A 17,273-nucleotide genomic window follows, 5' to 3' on the forward strand; every position below is an offset into this window, starting at 1 on the left:
TGCTGCTTGCACCCCGGGAGGGCATGTGCCCCTGGATCTGCATGGGGCAAGCAGGTGGGCAGGATGCAGCTGGGGCTGCACTGGGCTCTTCTCACCGGGGGCTGGAGTCAGGGAGGGGGCTACGGAGGAGGCTACAGCCACCCCAAATTACACCGTCACTCCCTCCCAGCATCGCTGCCACCGCCTGCCCACCTGGCACAGCCCTGGGTCTTCCCAGCACATGGGGGGAGGTGGGAATTGACCCAGGAAGAGCCAGGGCTGCACCAGCACGTGGCACCTTTCCCTGGGTGCAAGCACCAGCGGGAGCTGTCCCCCACCCCCTGACAAGTGCCCCACCCCAGCTGGTAAGTCCATTGTGGTCGAAGGGGAGTGGGGAGAGAAGGGGCATGGGGGAGCAGATCAACCCCTGCCTCCCCCATTGAGGGGGAGGGGAGGGGCAGGTGCTGCCAAGCTGGGGCAGGGCACTTGTCGGGGGGGAGGAGGGGGGCAACTCCCACTGCTGCTTGCACCCCAGGAGGGTATGTGCCCCTGGATCTGCATGGGGCAGGCAGGTGGGCAGGCTGCAGCTGGGGCTACACTGGGCTCTTCTCACCGGGGGGCTGGAGTCAGGGAGGGGGCTACGGAGGAGGCTACAGCCACCCCACATTACACCGTCGCTCCCTCCCAGCATTGCTGCCAACACCTGCCTACCTGGCACAGCCCTGGGTCTTCCCAGCACATGGGGGGAGGTGGGAATTGACCCAGGAAGAGCTGGGGCTGCACCAGCATGTGGCACCTTTCCCTGGGTGCAAGCACCAGTGGGAGCTGCCCCCCACCCCTTGACAAGTGCCCCAACCCCAGCTGGGCAGCACCTGCCCAAGATGCCTCTCTCAGCGTGGGGGCGTTGATCTGCTCCCCCTGCGGCCCTTCCACCACAACAGACTTAGCAGAGGGAGGCAGCAGCTCGCTATGCTGTATCGGAAATCAGATCAGTATCAGCCGATATGGCTCCTTAAAAAAAAAAAAAAAAAAAAAAAAAATCAGATATTGGTATTGGCCCCCAAAATCTCTATCAGTAAACACCTAATACTTTGCTAATTAACAAATGACCACCTCTAGACACAGCAGCTTGTGCAAAATCTATTATTTGTGAGCAAAAAAAAAAAAAAAAACCATACACAAAGAAAATAGTATCTGAACATGGCTTTCTAGCCATGAGATAATCTAGCAGAGAAGCTCATGACACCAACCGAGAAACTAGCAGAAAATTATCTTCAAAACTCATCATTCACCTATATTCTGTCCTTTACAATGACATTTGGATCTGTTCATGGTACAGAGACAAGATTAATGGCATCTGCATCAACCCGGGTTTGTATGAGCATTAATTACCCGTGACCATGGTACACCTGCTCACTGAATCCAAGACTCCCCCCCACAATATTATAGTCTATATATGGAAAAATATTAATTTGTTATAACTTCTACTTATAGAATCTAATTATTGGAGGAATGTCTTAAATTTGTCCCCACCACCACTGCAGTAGGGAAAGCAGTTGCAGGGAATAGACAGTAGGGATCAGGTGGAAGGGGGGCAGTGGTGGGCACATGGTAGGGCAGGTGGTGGGGGCAAGCAGTGGGGGAGCAATTGGGAGCAGGCAGTCAGGGAACAAATCGTAGGGGCAGGCTGTGTGGAGTTGGGCAAAGGCAGGCATTGGGAGAGACAGGCAGTGGAGGGAACGAGCTTGTCCCTACTACCTGTCCTACACTTATCCACCCTTGTCCCTGTGGCGCCACCTCCGTCCCCACCTGCTACTTGCAACCTCTGGGGATGTAGATATACCCAAACTAGTTTCAAGCTACCTAGCTTGGCTAGTGATAACAGCGTAGCTGTAGCAGTCCTCAGCTATGATCTCAAATACTAGCTCTATGCAAATAATGCCAGCTGTATCCTTCATTATACTCTGATGCATCCTTCATTATACTCTGATGCAATTAACACCATTTCTCAGCTCACTGCTGAACCCAAACAATCACATGGGGTAAACTAGCTAGCTGGCTGGCTTCAGTTGATCTCAAGCAAGAAAAAAGAATACCGGTAAGAAATGAAAACCCTTAAATAAAAACAAACAAACCCTACAGCTATATCATCTCACAAATTATCTTCAAATAGGGGTCCCTAAATGTATGGAATCCTTGCTGCTTTTGAATTCACAGAGTGACCCCTACTAAAAGAGATGCTTTCTTTCCTCTTTGGCTATCCAGAAAACTACACTCCATCACATTAAATAGGAATTCTGGCCACAGCAATTCATGGCTGTGTAACCTGCAAGGTGAACCACTGCTGGTCTGGTAGCTTTGATCCCTCAGACATTTATCAGTACTTCAATATGGACTAAAATGAAGCATGAGCATCTGCATTCTCCACCACAGTAGCCAGAGACCCCAAGACTTCACTGCTCCACTTCTTCACAGAGTTTTGGATCACATCCAAGGTCTCTGTGTTAATTAGAACCAGACACTTTAATTAAACTTCAGTTAAAATGAAACCTCAGCAGATAACAGAAGTATTTTTTTTAATTTTTATATTTAGCAGATTCCTTCCTCCACTGTATATTCTGATCAGTTCAAGTATTAATCATTGCATCTCTTCAAGCTATTAGTCCAAGATAGCTACAAGAGCATCTTTTTTTGTGAGAAAGACCTTGCACAATAGCTACATTCCTCAGGAACTACAAAGCTGACAGCCTCAAGAGTATAATCCATGAAAGGAAGAAAAAGAAAACCAAACTTCTTTGGTAGTAGTTAGAACTCAGTTCCTGAAGGAGATCAGAATGAACACAGTTCTCACTACCTTTACGATGACATGTAAAACTCAATGCCTATGATCAGTTTTCACCCATCAAAGGAGAAAGAAGGAGCACAAGAAAAACAAGGGTGAAGGCAAGGAGGAACAGACAGATAGCACATATTTAAAATCAAAAACAAATTTTAAAATGTTATACCCTCAACCATCCACATGTAATCAGGGAGGAAAATGAGACCACTCATTTATTGCGATTAATCCTGGAAGACATTTGTATGCTGGGGTGATTGGCACTGTGTTGAGAAACAAGACAGACAGATTAGAGAGATGTTCCATGGGACATGTTAAAAGATTGATTGTCAAAAGTCGGTTTTTCTGATATTGCAATATCTTTTCATTTGCTACTTTAAAAACCTTACATTTTAAGTAGATGGAGATAGGCCTATTCAAGAGATTACATTCACATTCCATGTTGTTTCACTTGTTCACTAATATTTATGCATATATTTATATATTTATGAATATACAATAACATTTGCCTGATTAATTTAATCTCCTTTCTTCTATTTTCTTTCTTTATGCATTTCTTAATTTATATCATTATGAACATCCAACAAACTGAAGAATGGGAAAACATCTCTTTCAATATTGTAACAAATGCTGCACCCTGCGAAGTCTGCAAGTCCTCAGTGTAATCCAGGAGAGGGCAATTATTTCAGGAGGGCCACTTACTGAGTTTTGGCAATCCATCAAGGGCTGCATGACAGGCAGACAGGGACAAATAAATATTAATATTCTAAAAATTTTAGGGGCCCCATGGGCCAGATAAAATGGCCTGGCAGGCCACATTTTGCCCACCCCTACTCTAATCAATACCAGCAATCAAAGCTGGATTGTATTGCAACAAATTTGTGATCTCTCACAGTCTGGCACAAAAATTAACTTTATTTTTTATGTAATATTATTAGCTGTTTATCAATACCACCAAAATACCACACTTTACGTTTCAGTTCTATTTAAAATGATTAATCTTCTCCATCATGTCTCCAGTCCAACCTTTCTATATGGTCTGATAAATGTTTAATAAATATCTAATACATGTTATAAGCATGTTAACAAGTTGCAGAGGTTAAAATCATGTCAGCAGAGGCATACAGAATTCACAGTCATAATCACCTTTTTGATCTATTCCACTCTATAATCATTAAAAATATGGTCAATCCATTTACTAATCCTACACAAACTGTTTATTCTTCACTCTGAACACTTTTAAATCTCATAGACTTAAGATTTTTGACCTATGAAAATACCTTTCTAAATCAAATTCATACTTCTGAACACCAATTCAATTAGAATGCAGAACATGGGAGACATGTGGCTAAACTGATGGCCTCCTTGAAAGGTTTCCAAGAGAAGTGCCATCCCCCCTATCAAAAATAAATGAATAAGTGGTTTCAACAATCAGTTCCCATTACCAAAAATAAGCCAGACCCGAAACAACAGAATTCAAAAAGGAAACCTGTGTAAGCAGTAGGCCTCTTAATCTACCAGGGTTCGGAATACCAATGGCATTGTCAACCTCAGGGCAGGCTGTTTCCAGCACTGAGTGAATAACTCAGAGTCACTGAGTTTGCAGGCTACTGCGCAGAGGTACGGTACTAAGCTGTTTTTAACTCTTTGGTTCTTCCTTCACAGTAGGCAGTGCATCCCCAGTCTGAACCTTCAGTATTGTGCATAGCACTATTTATAATGTTTTGTGTGCCTTTATGCCAACCAAATTGGATACTAAGGCTCAACTGTCAGAGTAATCAAAATGACTATTTTTTTACCAGCCAATTTCAATGAACTTTATCGAGCATTCGTTCTCCCCTTTGCCTCATTTCTCCAGAATGCCATGTCCTGTCATTTCTTTCCCTGCCCAAGATCTCATAAGGCACTGCAGCACTGCAGTTATGCTCCTTGTTAAAAGATTATAGCAGCTGATATTTCTATAATGGTCTGTTCTACAGTACCTCTTATCTGAAAACATGATATTACTTTTTTTTCCCCCCTGAAGAGTCCCCTCACAGCTATCAAAATTAATCCTACTGTCAGGGAGACAGGGAGAGGACAGGAAAGAATAATATCTCCCTGCCCTCCACCATAGTCTGGGAGACACTTTCAAATACTTGGGATTTTAGTGCGATTCATCTGACTGAATATTTCATCTTCTACAAATGTGCTCTCAATCACAGCCAGGCCTATGGACAGGGAAGGTTTGCAGATACAGGAGAAACTGGAAAGAACCAGGCCTTAGTTGAAAGGCAGGGAGGGAGCGGAGAGTAGTGAACAACTTTAAGCAAGGGAAACAAAAGCCCAAGAAAGTTAGATGCTTACTTAGAAAAAAAAAAAAAATTAAAAATAAAAAAGGATTAAAAAAAAAGGAAAGGGCAAACCTCACAATGCTTTGAAACAGCTGGGAATGTTTTAAATGCTGAAGTGAGCAAGCTACCTCTCGCTTCAAAATTCAAAACCAACCAAGCTTTCCCCTTGGAGCTAACATTTCTTCTCACTTTCTCTCTTTTTTAAATGATGAGGCCCTCCTGTTACATCCATCGATTGCATTTTTATCGACTGCATTCTAGCTTTTCAAAGGGGAGATGTCTCCTGGGAACTCTGTCTGAAGTTCAACATATGCACACAAAAAAGTGGTATTTGCAGGGCTGGGATCTCTGAATGGAAGATGGTGTGGTCAGGAAAGAAAGGTTCATAAATATATGTATTCCACCAAGCAAACTGTCAGTGCAACTGCGTGATTAACAATATTAATTTTAGCCCCAGATCCTACCTTGCCAACATGTACTGAATGTTTTAGTGTAACCAACTGCTCAGAATTTTGCTTCCTTGAGTACCCAGGCTGGAGGATGACTGTGAGGCAGGGTTGTGAAGCAGTGGAATGGAGGACCCTCTATACTCCTGTCTCAGTGCTGGGTGGTTAGGGAGTGAGCCAAGACACTACAGAGTGGAAAGGGATATAACACATGTTGATGCCTCATTCACTTTCCAATCTGTACACTAAAGGAAACAGGAGTCTTAATAGGGGGAACCTAGTTCCCCCAAATGATCATGTCACTAGGGGCACATAGACATACATACAAAGCAGGGTAATTAAGATTGCATGGACATCCTTAACTGGTACCCCATGACTTTTGAGCATCTCATTTTGTGTCCTTTAACAATCTTTTAACAGACAATTTGATATATTTATTAATTAATTAGTTTGGGGCCAAATAAAGTTGGAACATCACACTTCTGTTTTTCATAATCATGCACATACACGCATTGAAAATCTCTTCATCCATTGTGCGCTGTCCAGTTAAACCTTCCATGAGTACACAAGGAATTTATCAAACCCCTGTCTATCACACATCTCCCATCTTTAAAATGCCTCGCACGCACACAGGCCTACTTGCCTTATCGCTGTTACAAGTGACTTCTTTCCTCATCTATTCACACACCATGTGCTTCCAAAGCTGGCTTTTGTTGGCACAGATTCTCATCAAAATGCTTTTCAGAGTACATATTGTACTGCTAGGAAAGCCATAATGATGGATAAATAACATTCTTAAGTTATGTACAAATCATTTCCATCTTTAACATATTTCTTTCCTTAATTTTTTCAGCTCTATGAAATTCCCAAATTTTACTTACCATAAATTGTCCAATGTCTGTATTTTTTTTTAAAAAAAGGAAAATCTGGTCTCTGGGTGTGAACAGATAAAACAATTATGTCCATTTTCAATTATTCTAGATTACTGCAGATTAGACTGAACCAATGCACCTCTTTCCATTCTCCGCTGCCCTAACAGTCTAAGTAATATAAATGGAATCTGTTTTACTCAGGCTTAAAGTTACAGAAATTTATTCCATTCATAGCACTAAAGGAACAGATATATGAAACAGCTTTGCTGGTTTAGCTGACACCTGCTCCCAAATAATAAGCTTTCCCCTGCCTTGAAATGTTATACCAGTTGTTCTCAACTTTTCTGAATTTAAGGTACCCCACACTGGACTCAAGGCACACCTCTATAATTTCTGTGAACTCAGTAACAGCCTATTTTAAAAACACATTTATATATTACAGTGCTTACTGCCTTGCAGAGTGGCTGCGTAGTGAGGGTGGGAGATCAAGCAGGCTGAGACAAGGCTGAGCCTGCACTGATTTGCTTATTTCTTCACAGCCTGCTTACCTCCTCACACCTCATGACACCCTTCAGAGGATCACCAGGTGCCCCAGTGTCATAGACCTGGTTGAGAATCACTGTGTTACACTGTTGCATGTACCCAGAAAGGTACTTAAGCTACCACCTAAATTTAAACACGCAGCTGGCCACCTTCAATTAAACAGGAATATTAATATGCTCAGTGTTAGTCAAATTCTGATACACTTTGCTGAATCAATGCCCTGGTAAGTCCCTGAACTGATTTCTGTATCCGCATATAGATTATGAACAGGTCCTGCTTAGTTGCTCACTAATCATCATCATCATCGTGTCTTAAGTCTTGCATAGCACTTTTCATCAGTAGACCTCAGCGTGTTTTTACAACTGGGGTAGGTATTATCACTCCCATTTCATAAATGAGAAGTCTGTATTATAGAGAGGTAAAGACACTTGCCCAAAGTCTTTCCCAGGCCTATAGCTGAGTCAGGAATTTAACTCAGGCTTTCTGGCCCATACTACCTCCTGCCTGTTAAGTTCCCTTATAAACATATATTTGTAGGTGTGACTCAACTTCCTCTGAAATTATTTCTAGTTGACCTGGATGTCAGTGATAATAACCTGGAGTTAGATTGGTAGGAACCTGGCCCTTCATTTCTCCATTCTACGGACACGTATTTCCAGTCTGCCCTCTTGTCATCTTTTGCTGTTTTCTTTCTCGCTGTAACATACAGCATTGATCACCATTCCCCACATGCCCTCAACCATCTGTTATACAGGACTAGAATAATTTCCTCCAGCCTTCAATAACTCTCTGTATGCATTATGCAATTTGTTTGCATTTTATTACTTTTTTGCATTCAGCCAAATGTTTCAGTGCTTTAGCCACAATAACAGCATATTGTCTAAAAATGCATTTAGCAACGTGTGGCCACCCCATCTGGGTACATTCCTCTTATGGTTAGTGTTTTACATTTCATAATTCATATCACTGGACTGAACAAAAGAACTGAGTAAAGAAAATAAACATGAGTCATACATTTTAAGTAGAAGGGAACATTATGAACATTTAGTTTGACCTTCTGCATAACATAGGCCGTAGAATTCATCCAATAATTCCTTCACTGTGCCCAGAATGTCTGGCTGAAGAACAGATTAAAAATAAATAAATAAATCTTGATTTAAAGTCATCAAGTGACTGAGAATCAGCCACATCCCTAGGTAATTCGTTCCAGTGGTTAATCGTTCTTGCTAAAAAAAAACTGCACTTTACTTCCCATCTGGATGTGCCTAGCCTCACTTTTCAGCCACTGGATCTTGTTCTGTCGTTATCTGCTGCATTATTACACTCTATGAGGAGAAATCTTTCCAATCAAAGACAGTGATAAAGCTACTTCTTAACTCTCTGTTCGAAAAGTGAAATACACTTTAATCCTTTGCTCTAAGGCATGTTTTTCAGACCGCAAATCATTCTAGTTGCTCTTTATGAAATCCTTTGGAATTTGTTGAGATCCTTTTTTGAAGCGTAGCCACTAGAACTGGTTGCAGTTTTTCACTAGCTCTTTCAGAAACAGTACATTGCAATGTCTATTGTACATGTTACAGCAGTAGTTCTCAAACCTTTTTAGACTTGAGGCACCCGTCAATCAATTTGAGGCACCTCTGGATAGACTCAAGGCACCCCTCAGAAAATGCCTGCTCTTAGCAGAAAGTATTTAACATTGTGGATTCCTATTGGAAATCTCTGGGTGTATGTGAACCATGTCTGCACACCTAACGGTGCTAACATTGTGTGGCACCCGAGGGCACCCTTGAAAAGATCTCACAGCATCCCAGAGTGCCATGGCACCCTAGCTGAGAATCACTGTGTTACTGAAATGTTTGCATAAAACTAAGGAGAAGCAAGGCATAAAAACATGTCACAAACACGGAACAAGAGAGAGACAATTGCCTATTTCCCAACAAACCTTTTCTATTCTGAAGACGGCTTTTAATGGTTATACCCAAACAACAATGTTAAGAGAATGTTACAGTTGCAAAGTAGAGCACTGAAAGGGTAGGAAATAACAGAATTTAAGGCTGCCCATGGAAAGTAATTTTTCCCTTGCTGTATGAGACAGCCTTCATTATATGATAATCACTGATGGTACTTTCCACAGGACCCTTTCCTTATAATGCACAGGCTAGTTGGTACTCACAGAAGAGCTATTCAGTATGTTGGTTTCTCCTCATTGTCCAGGCCTTATTTAGTACACAGTATTCAAAACTTACTCATAAGCACTTTACAGTCTCTAGATAGTTCAAAAACAACAGCAAGTTTATTTTGCAAGATATCTATGAGATGAGGTGGTAGTATTATCCACATTTTACTGATGGGGTCCTACAGGAAAAAATCATAGGAGATCATATAAAGACTGTCACCTTGAACATATGCATAAAGGGTTTCCATGGGCCATTAATTCTATGTTTCCATGGGCCATCTTAATTCTGAAATATATTGACTTTTACATACTTGACTACAACCTTAAAAATGTTTAGCGTAGTTGGTGCAGGCTTATCTGTGTTATTTAAAATAAATCAAACTGAAGGAACTGGAATTCCATCATGTGGTATACTGACATCCATGTCATTCATGAGCAGCCAAACCTCTGCATTTTGAGAGGATGGAATAACTGACAGTAGTAGTAAATTTTCATGATCTGAGAGGCACTTTGCAAGCTACTTTCCCAATACTTACTGACAGCAGGGGGACGGTCAGTAAGCCTTTAGGTCCCGTTCCTGGCTCATGAGGGAAGAGTGCTGTTGCAAATAAAGACCTAGCTGCCCATTCCCCTTCTGCTTTGTTCCCTCCAACATCTCCTTGATCCAGCCCTGTTTCCTCCCCATGCTGGTTCTTTCTCCTTACCTCATCAGTCCCAACTTCCTTTCCAAGACATTTTCAGTTTGCAGTCTTACTAAGTAAGTCTTAGACCCAATAAGTTTCCATCTTACAATCCCTGCCCATTATACTTCACATCTCCACTTCCTCATTTAATCTGCCTCTTGTTCCCTCTTCCACAGCTCCAGCATTCAAGCTAGGGACAGCAGTTACAAACAAACTAGTGTAAGTGATCATAAAGCAGTTCAAATCTGCAACATGACAGGAGTTCAGTGCACACAAACTGCTTTCAGAATGGCTGAAACCAGTTTAAGATAAACCTGGCTGAATGTAGTATCAGACTTCTGTCCCAGATCCCCTCCAAATTCAAGTTAACTCACAGTCCTCTGGCATCCCAAGATGCTTTGCACCTCCCCCGCAAACCCCACCCTTTACAGGGTGGGCGGCCTAGCCTTGACTCAAGCTGTCCACTCCAGCTGAGCAGGGAGGTGAGCTCTAGTGCCCACTAGCTTCTGGCCTGGGCCACTGCAGGCCTGTGGCTGCATTTCTGGAATCAAAAGTGAATGTCTGTTCACTTGCTTATCAGTTCAATCTACATAGCTTTGAATAACCTGCAAAGACTGAACTGATTCAGCTTTTTGACTACCTGTACTTAGCCTCAGTGATCCTCTACACCCACTTTCCTGCCCCAAATCACTCCTATTACCAATCTCCCTTCCTCCCCAATTCACCCCCCACTACTCCTACCTAGCAACTTGCATCTGTTTCTTTACCTAGTCCCAGTTCTCCTGCCTCTCCCCCCCCAAACACTCATGAACCTCAAAATTTCTTGGCCCATTCTCCCCACACCATGGGCTTGCATCCTCCTTGTTCAACCATCTGCAGTCCTCCCCCACCCCCTCTGCCCCAACTCCTTATCAATTTCTGCTTCTCTACCACTGGTTCCTGGGCCCCTTACCATATTTCTTTCCCTGAATACCAATCTCATTCTTTTCATCCAGCAAACCCTGCCTGGCTACCACTGTCAACTCATTCTGTCTCCAGCTTCCTCATCAAGCTAGTCCCAGTCTTCCCCACAACTCCCAATTAAAGTTTTTCCTTCTCTCTGCCAGCCTCTAAGTCATATATTCGCAGCCAGCCTCCTAGTCTCAGTCCAGCTCTCCATAGCCCTTCATCTCAGGTCTAGCCCTTGTCTGCTCTCCTCTGTTATCTGGGCCCCATGGCCATGGGAGAGGGTGCTGAGAGAACATGAGACAGCTTCACGACTCTTAGTTCTGGTGCCTGGAACTAGACTACACAGGCAGCACAGGGCTGCAATTGCAAGGTAACAACCGCTTAGCTCTGAGCTGGAAAATGCTGAATGCAGAATTGATCTTCAGGGAATTTAGCTGCAAAGCATCATGAGAGTCTCTACGGAGTACGAACTGGAAATTTGTTTCAGACATTTGGCTAGAGCTGGCCAGATTTCCATGGAGGTGGCAAAAGGCAGATTCTTGATACAAAGGATCTATCCCTTTTCTCTTCCTCCTGCAAATTTCACATCTTTCTTTCAATGTATGGAAGCATAAGAGCCTTTTCCAGTAAAAGTCACTGAAATTTCACTGGGGTTTTTGCCTAGCTTCCTTCTCAAAAACAACCCAGCCACTTTGTCTGAAGTTTTCCAAAGGCCGGGAAAAAACCCGTCAGCCTGAGGCAGAGACCTGGCATAGAAAATTTCAGCTTGAACAATTAAAACTGAAAATAGGGTCCTATAATGCTAAATGCCTGGCAACCTCAGCAGCCAATCCCGACTATAATAATTAATTTTATGTTATGGGAAAAGGAACCTAAGACCTAACACAAACCTCATCACCTTCTGCTTCAAAGCAATTTAAATCAACCTCCTGCCTCTTCTAATAGAACCATATGGTGACATTTATGGGCACATGCTCACACACCCTACCAAAATAAAATGCTGTACTGCACATGCACATTTTCCCACTTTGGAGACAATGCCAGAACTATAGATGGCAGAGGTTAGTCATGTCACTCAACACACTTCTGAAAGGGGAGAAGATACCACTATGATAACCATAGGAGGAGATCGCACAGAGAACAGAAGAAAAGTGTTGTGGTGTGGCTTCCATTGCACTGGAAGCATCTACACGTGTTCAGCTTGTGCAGTCTTGGTGCAACGCAGATCATTTCTGGCCCTACTGCACAGTAGCAACGAGCTACAGTGCAGTAGCAGCAGTTTGCATCGGATGCTACATTGCCACAGTAACAAGGTACATCACCGTAGCTCACCACTATGGCGACATAGCATCTCGCATAGACACGCGCAGTGGGGTTTAATTTGTGGATACTGAGAGGAGAAGCAGCCTGTATGACCAACACTGAGGTGAACACTCAGGCTGAATTATTTCCCAGGGAATTTTGCTTAGTATAAAGTTTATTGTACATCACTTCAAATGCTTCTGATTGACATGCTTCGTTATTTGGCTGAGTTCTGATCATGTGGAAAGGAGCATGACTGACCAGTATAGTATAAATCCTGAAAAAGGCTTAAGAATAGGGTTAGAGACTGAGTTGGAACTTGGAGCATATTTTCCTTCTGCTTTCTTTATGCATCTATGTCTGAAGGTTTGTTTCCCAAAGGGAAGAAGGGAGAGCTCTGCGACAGTTACCTATATTAAAAGTAAATCCAACTACTCCAAATTCCTTTGAAATACTACGTTGAATTAACTACTCCAACACTTATGATGCAAATCATTGGGTGCATCTACATGTACATTTTAATGTACGTTAAAGCATCACAAAAACATGCACAGTCATTAATGTGCATTAAAATAAGCTAATGCACCTTTTTCTAGTACCTTACAATGCAGGTACTAAATTTAATGTGCATTAGGAAAAGCGCATTAATGAACGTGTAGAAATGCCCATTATCTCTAAGGCCGCTTGCTTCCTCTGAGAGACTGCCTAAGAGTCCATTCTTTGACTTATTGTAGATCAAAGTCCCATTCACTTCCAAAAATCAGACACAGACATTTTACAGCCAGTCCAATTACTCCCTAAAAGAGTTTTAAAGTACTCATCTCTGCAGTCTTCCCTTAAGCCAAATTCCCATCGACTTGCTCTGAAAGGTGTTTTGATTCAAAGAGGAGATGAAGAGTGGTTCTAATTCAGTTTAGGAACACAGCAGAAGATGACTAATTCTCACTTCCCTATACTGCAAAGAGGACAACTGTAGTGAAGGTGCCTGCAATCTTACTGCACTTGGCAGCAAAGATTTACAACATAGCAAAGTTTCCCATTCCTAAAATTATATTACTTCTACAAAATATGCTACTGTACAATTAATGGCATGCTGCAAAGCACTGCCATAAATAATTAAAACTAAATTACACTGATATGGTAACTGAATTGTGAGGCTGTGCCCTCCATTCTATTTTTGGTGGTTATTCTCTTGGGCCATGAGCCTGGAAAGCATTCCCAATTAGGAAAACAAACAAAAAACAAAAAGCCCTTAAGCATGTGTTTAACTCTAAGCTCAGGCAGGACTCCCATGGAAGTCAACGCTTACATGGGTTTCTTAAATTGGGGCCTTATTTGCCAATACAAAAATGTTGTTAAACTGCAAGATGTCTCTCCTGCCATTAGAGCATGTTAGTGAGGTTCCACTGTGTGCATAATTTCCATAATTACATCAGTTATTACTTTTGATTCCTTTATAGTATTATTTGGTATTTAGAGCTAGCTATTTACTTAGTTCTACAAGAGAGTCGGGCTGGCAGGGTGTTCTTTTCAGAACAATCCAGGAACTTGCTCCAAAAAAACCCTCGCATTTTATGACCCATTGGGTAAAATGATAAAGCCATATAATCATCTTTGTACAGTGGGGGATTAAAAGAAGTGCATTTTGATTTATTGGTAGGCCAAGCTGATTGTTTTTTTCCCTTCTGGGTGGTTATCACATACCATTGTAATTCTAATGAATTGTTCAGATGCCTAGGGAATTTGCACCATCTTTTGTTTAGTCTTATATAGATCTAAACCACTGTTGCGCCCAGTTCTCATACAACTCTGATACTGCAACTTCCTCCGCTACAAGATGATGGAAGGCAGGGGTAGGAAGCAGCTGGCTTTGCTGGGCATGCTCTGCTTAGCATGTAAGGCGGTTTAAGAAGGCATCCTGCCTCTAGAGCAGGGGTGGGCAAAATGCGGCCCAGGGGCCAGATATGGCCCACTAGGCCATTCTATCTGGCCCATGGGGCCCCTAAAAAATTTAGAAAATTAAAATTCATCTGCCCTGGGCTGCCTGTCATGTGGCCCTTGATGGCTTGCCAAAACTCAGTGAGCAGCCCTCTGCACAAAATAATTGCCCATCCCTGCTCTAAAGACTCCTGTCAGAAGCACACATCAGCTGTCTACTGACTTTACTAGCTTCCTGCTGCCTCCAGGGTACAGTTTCATGAGGTGCATTTAAACAACAAAAGCTCTGTAGCACGGATAGATCCATTCTACTTGGAAGATGCCCTCTCCTCTGTGCCAGCCTACTTGGGCACTTTGGTTTGGAAGGGAACTCAGAGCTCTCCATTGCAGATCCTTAGCTTTAAGATTTACTCTGCTCTCCTCTTCAGTTTAAAATGTTCCATATTTATTACCTTTCAGGGCATGCCACAAAAGCTCATTTTTTGAATGGGCCTTTGGGGAGCCCAAAGAGCTGGAGATAAGCGGTCTCTTTTGGGGATCTAAGAACTATGGAGGGAATTTTATTTTTGGGATACTCTCCTCTGGCTGAGTGATGGTTTGGGGGGAAACTGCTCCTGTTCTGCCTTGCATTAGAGTCTCTTGTAATTTTGCCTTAAGGTAAACCCCGGCTCCCAGAGTCAAGTGATCACATAAGAGTTTCTCTTTTCCCTTTTTATTTTCTTTTAAAGTAAATTTTGAATCTTTATGATTTCAGATAAAAATTCTGAAAGTGACCCAAATGCACTACAATAGCTCAAAAGCCAGAAAGCAAGAAGACCCCATATTTATTTTTCTTAGAAATCATGAGAAGTTTTAAATAATACTCATGATATTTTGGGGACTAACTTTTTTTTTTTTTTTTTTTTTTTAAATGTTTGCAACTGGCAAGGGGAGTTGTCTAAAATGTTTAAAACCTAGCGGGTAAAATCCTTGTCCCATTATAGTCAACAGCAAAAACCCTTCTGACTTCTGCTGACTTCATTCCCTTCAGATGGAATTTTATGTTGTAGCTAGTTTTCCAAATTGGGCAGCAATATATTGGAAAGCGGAGTCATAATCATTGCCCATGGCTGTAGGTGGGTAACTGCCACCTACAGCATCAAGAAGCAAATGCAAACACTTCCATCTGCAGCCCTACTGCCCTCCCCTCCATAGATGCTACTAGGTTTTATTACAAGAATACAGGGAGTACAATCTCATTACAAGGAAGATAAAAGAAAACGTACATCATCTGTTCCACTGGGAAGACTGAGCTGTGATCATGAACAACTAAAAGATGTGGAAATGACTTATAGGCTTAGAAGACATTTTAAAGGTAGCTATATGACTCAATGCTCAAGAAATCACATGTGGATGATGAGGAAGTTATATATATATATATATATATATATATATAGCCAGTGACCCAGGAAGAACAAATGCAAGTAGGTGCACCGCTGACAATTAGGAAAATATAGCAGAATGCTCTTAAAAGGCATTTCAAAGCAGGCTGTAAGCTTAAAGATCCATTTTTTCAGAAGATGATTAAAAATCAGCCTATTGTATTATACAGGTTTACACGCTCTACAAAAATGATAAAATACCATGTAAGAAAATGGAAATAATTAACTCTACCCACATGGAAGGACTATGGTGGGCTGAAGCTTGCTCCATGCATGTTACAAACTGAAAGGATGGAATGCAGCTGCCCTCATTGCTGCACAGGGTGAGTGCCAATAAGCTCCATCTTGGGCATGCTAATTGGTGGTTGCCCAGAGTCTCATTCAGCCTTCAGGGCGTAAAGCCCACAGGGCTTCACTGCAGTGTTCCCTAGCACAATCCTTTGATGTCACAGACATGCCCTTAGGGGCAAATTTTGACTAGATCCGGTTCTCTGAAGGAGCTGACTGCATAACAAGTAGAGAAGAGAACTGCATCTATGGCACCAGGCAGTATCCAGTCTTTGTTTTGATTGACAACTTAATAGCAAAACACAAATATATTTCTGTCTAACAAAGCTTTACTTGGCAATTATTAACTGTTTCCCTATCAAGTAAAGTTCCATATATGCAAACTATGCCCAGTTTAATTTCAAAGTAAATCAGTGAAGCAGAATACTTTCTTTTCTCATATATAATTGGGTGTTGAATCAAGAATCATAGCGAGACACAAGCGCATCAATGAGAGAGAAAGATGCCAAAGAATATAGCAAACATAAGGAAATAGAAATGCACGCTGCTATACAGAAATACTAATGGCAAAATCCAAAAAATAATTATTAGTCCATCAAACATGAGTTTGGTCTTGAATAAAGACTTCAAGAGATGGCCCAATAATTGTATTACTGTGAGATACTTGTAAGTAAATCCCACCAGGCATGGTAAAACAAACAAAATACTCCTCTCCACATTGGCCCTTTGTACATGCCACAAAATTAGCCTTTAAAGCAGCTTAAATGCCCTTTTGGACTGCTTTAATGGCAGTGCTGTTTGCATGCTTGGTGGCGTATTCTGCTTTACATGACTTTGGTACGCAACAAGATAAAATACCTTTGAAGTGTTTTAGTTTGCTACCTAACAAAGTGCAACAGTGCATCGGGCGCTGGAACCCAATGTGCTCAGGGCTTGGTGAGTCCCACACAGTTCAGGGGTTGCAGGACCCAGCGGCAGCCCATGCAGGCAGGGCTCCACTGAAGGAAAAAAACCAAAACCAGCAAACCTGATCAAAATCTTTCACCCTCGGAAATATCCTAGCAACACTACTGGGACATTTATCTGCATCATGGCTAACAGCTGATGAATTTATCCACAGGATAGGACTAAGCTAGCATGGTGCTCTATGGAGAGGGTACTTGGGGATTAGGGAGTATACATGCACCTTCCCCTGCTGGTGCTTGTATCGGATGACCAGTGTGGCATTCTTTCCCAGCAACCTGAAGAGTCAGAGAATTCATGGCCACTCTCTCCTGGGCAGTCCCAGGTCAGAACAGGCATGTGTAGGTATGGGTTTACAAGCCAAGTCAGCTAGAAGTTAGACCATAAATCTGTAGGATACCTTGAAAACATGACACCTGGCATTCTGGTCAACACACCAATGATTAAACCAGCCACCTCCAGAGTTAAAAGCACAATATGCTATAGCTTGAGGAAACAAGGCCTGGCTGGAGGTCGCAACAACTCTCCCCTCCTGGAGGTCAGCA

This window comes from Gavialis gangeticus, unplaced genomic scaffold (genome assembly GCF_001723915.1).
Source record: "Gavialis gangeticus isolate Ggan-Ray unplaced genomic scaffold, GavGan_comp1, whole genome shotgun sequence".
Taxonomy (NCBI): Eukaryota; Metazoa; Chordata; order Crocodylia; family Gavialidae; genus Gavialis; species Gavialis gangeticus.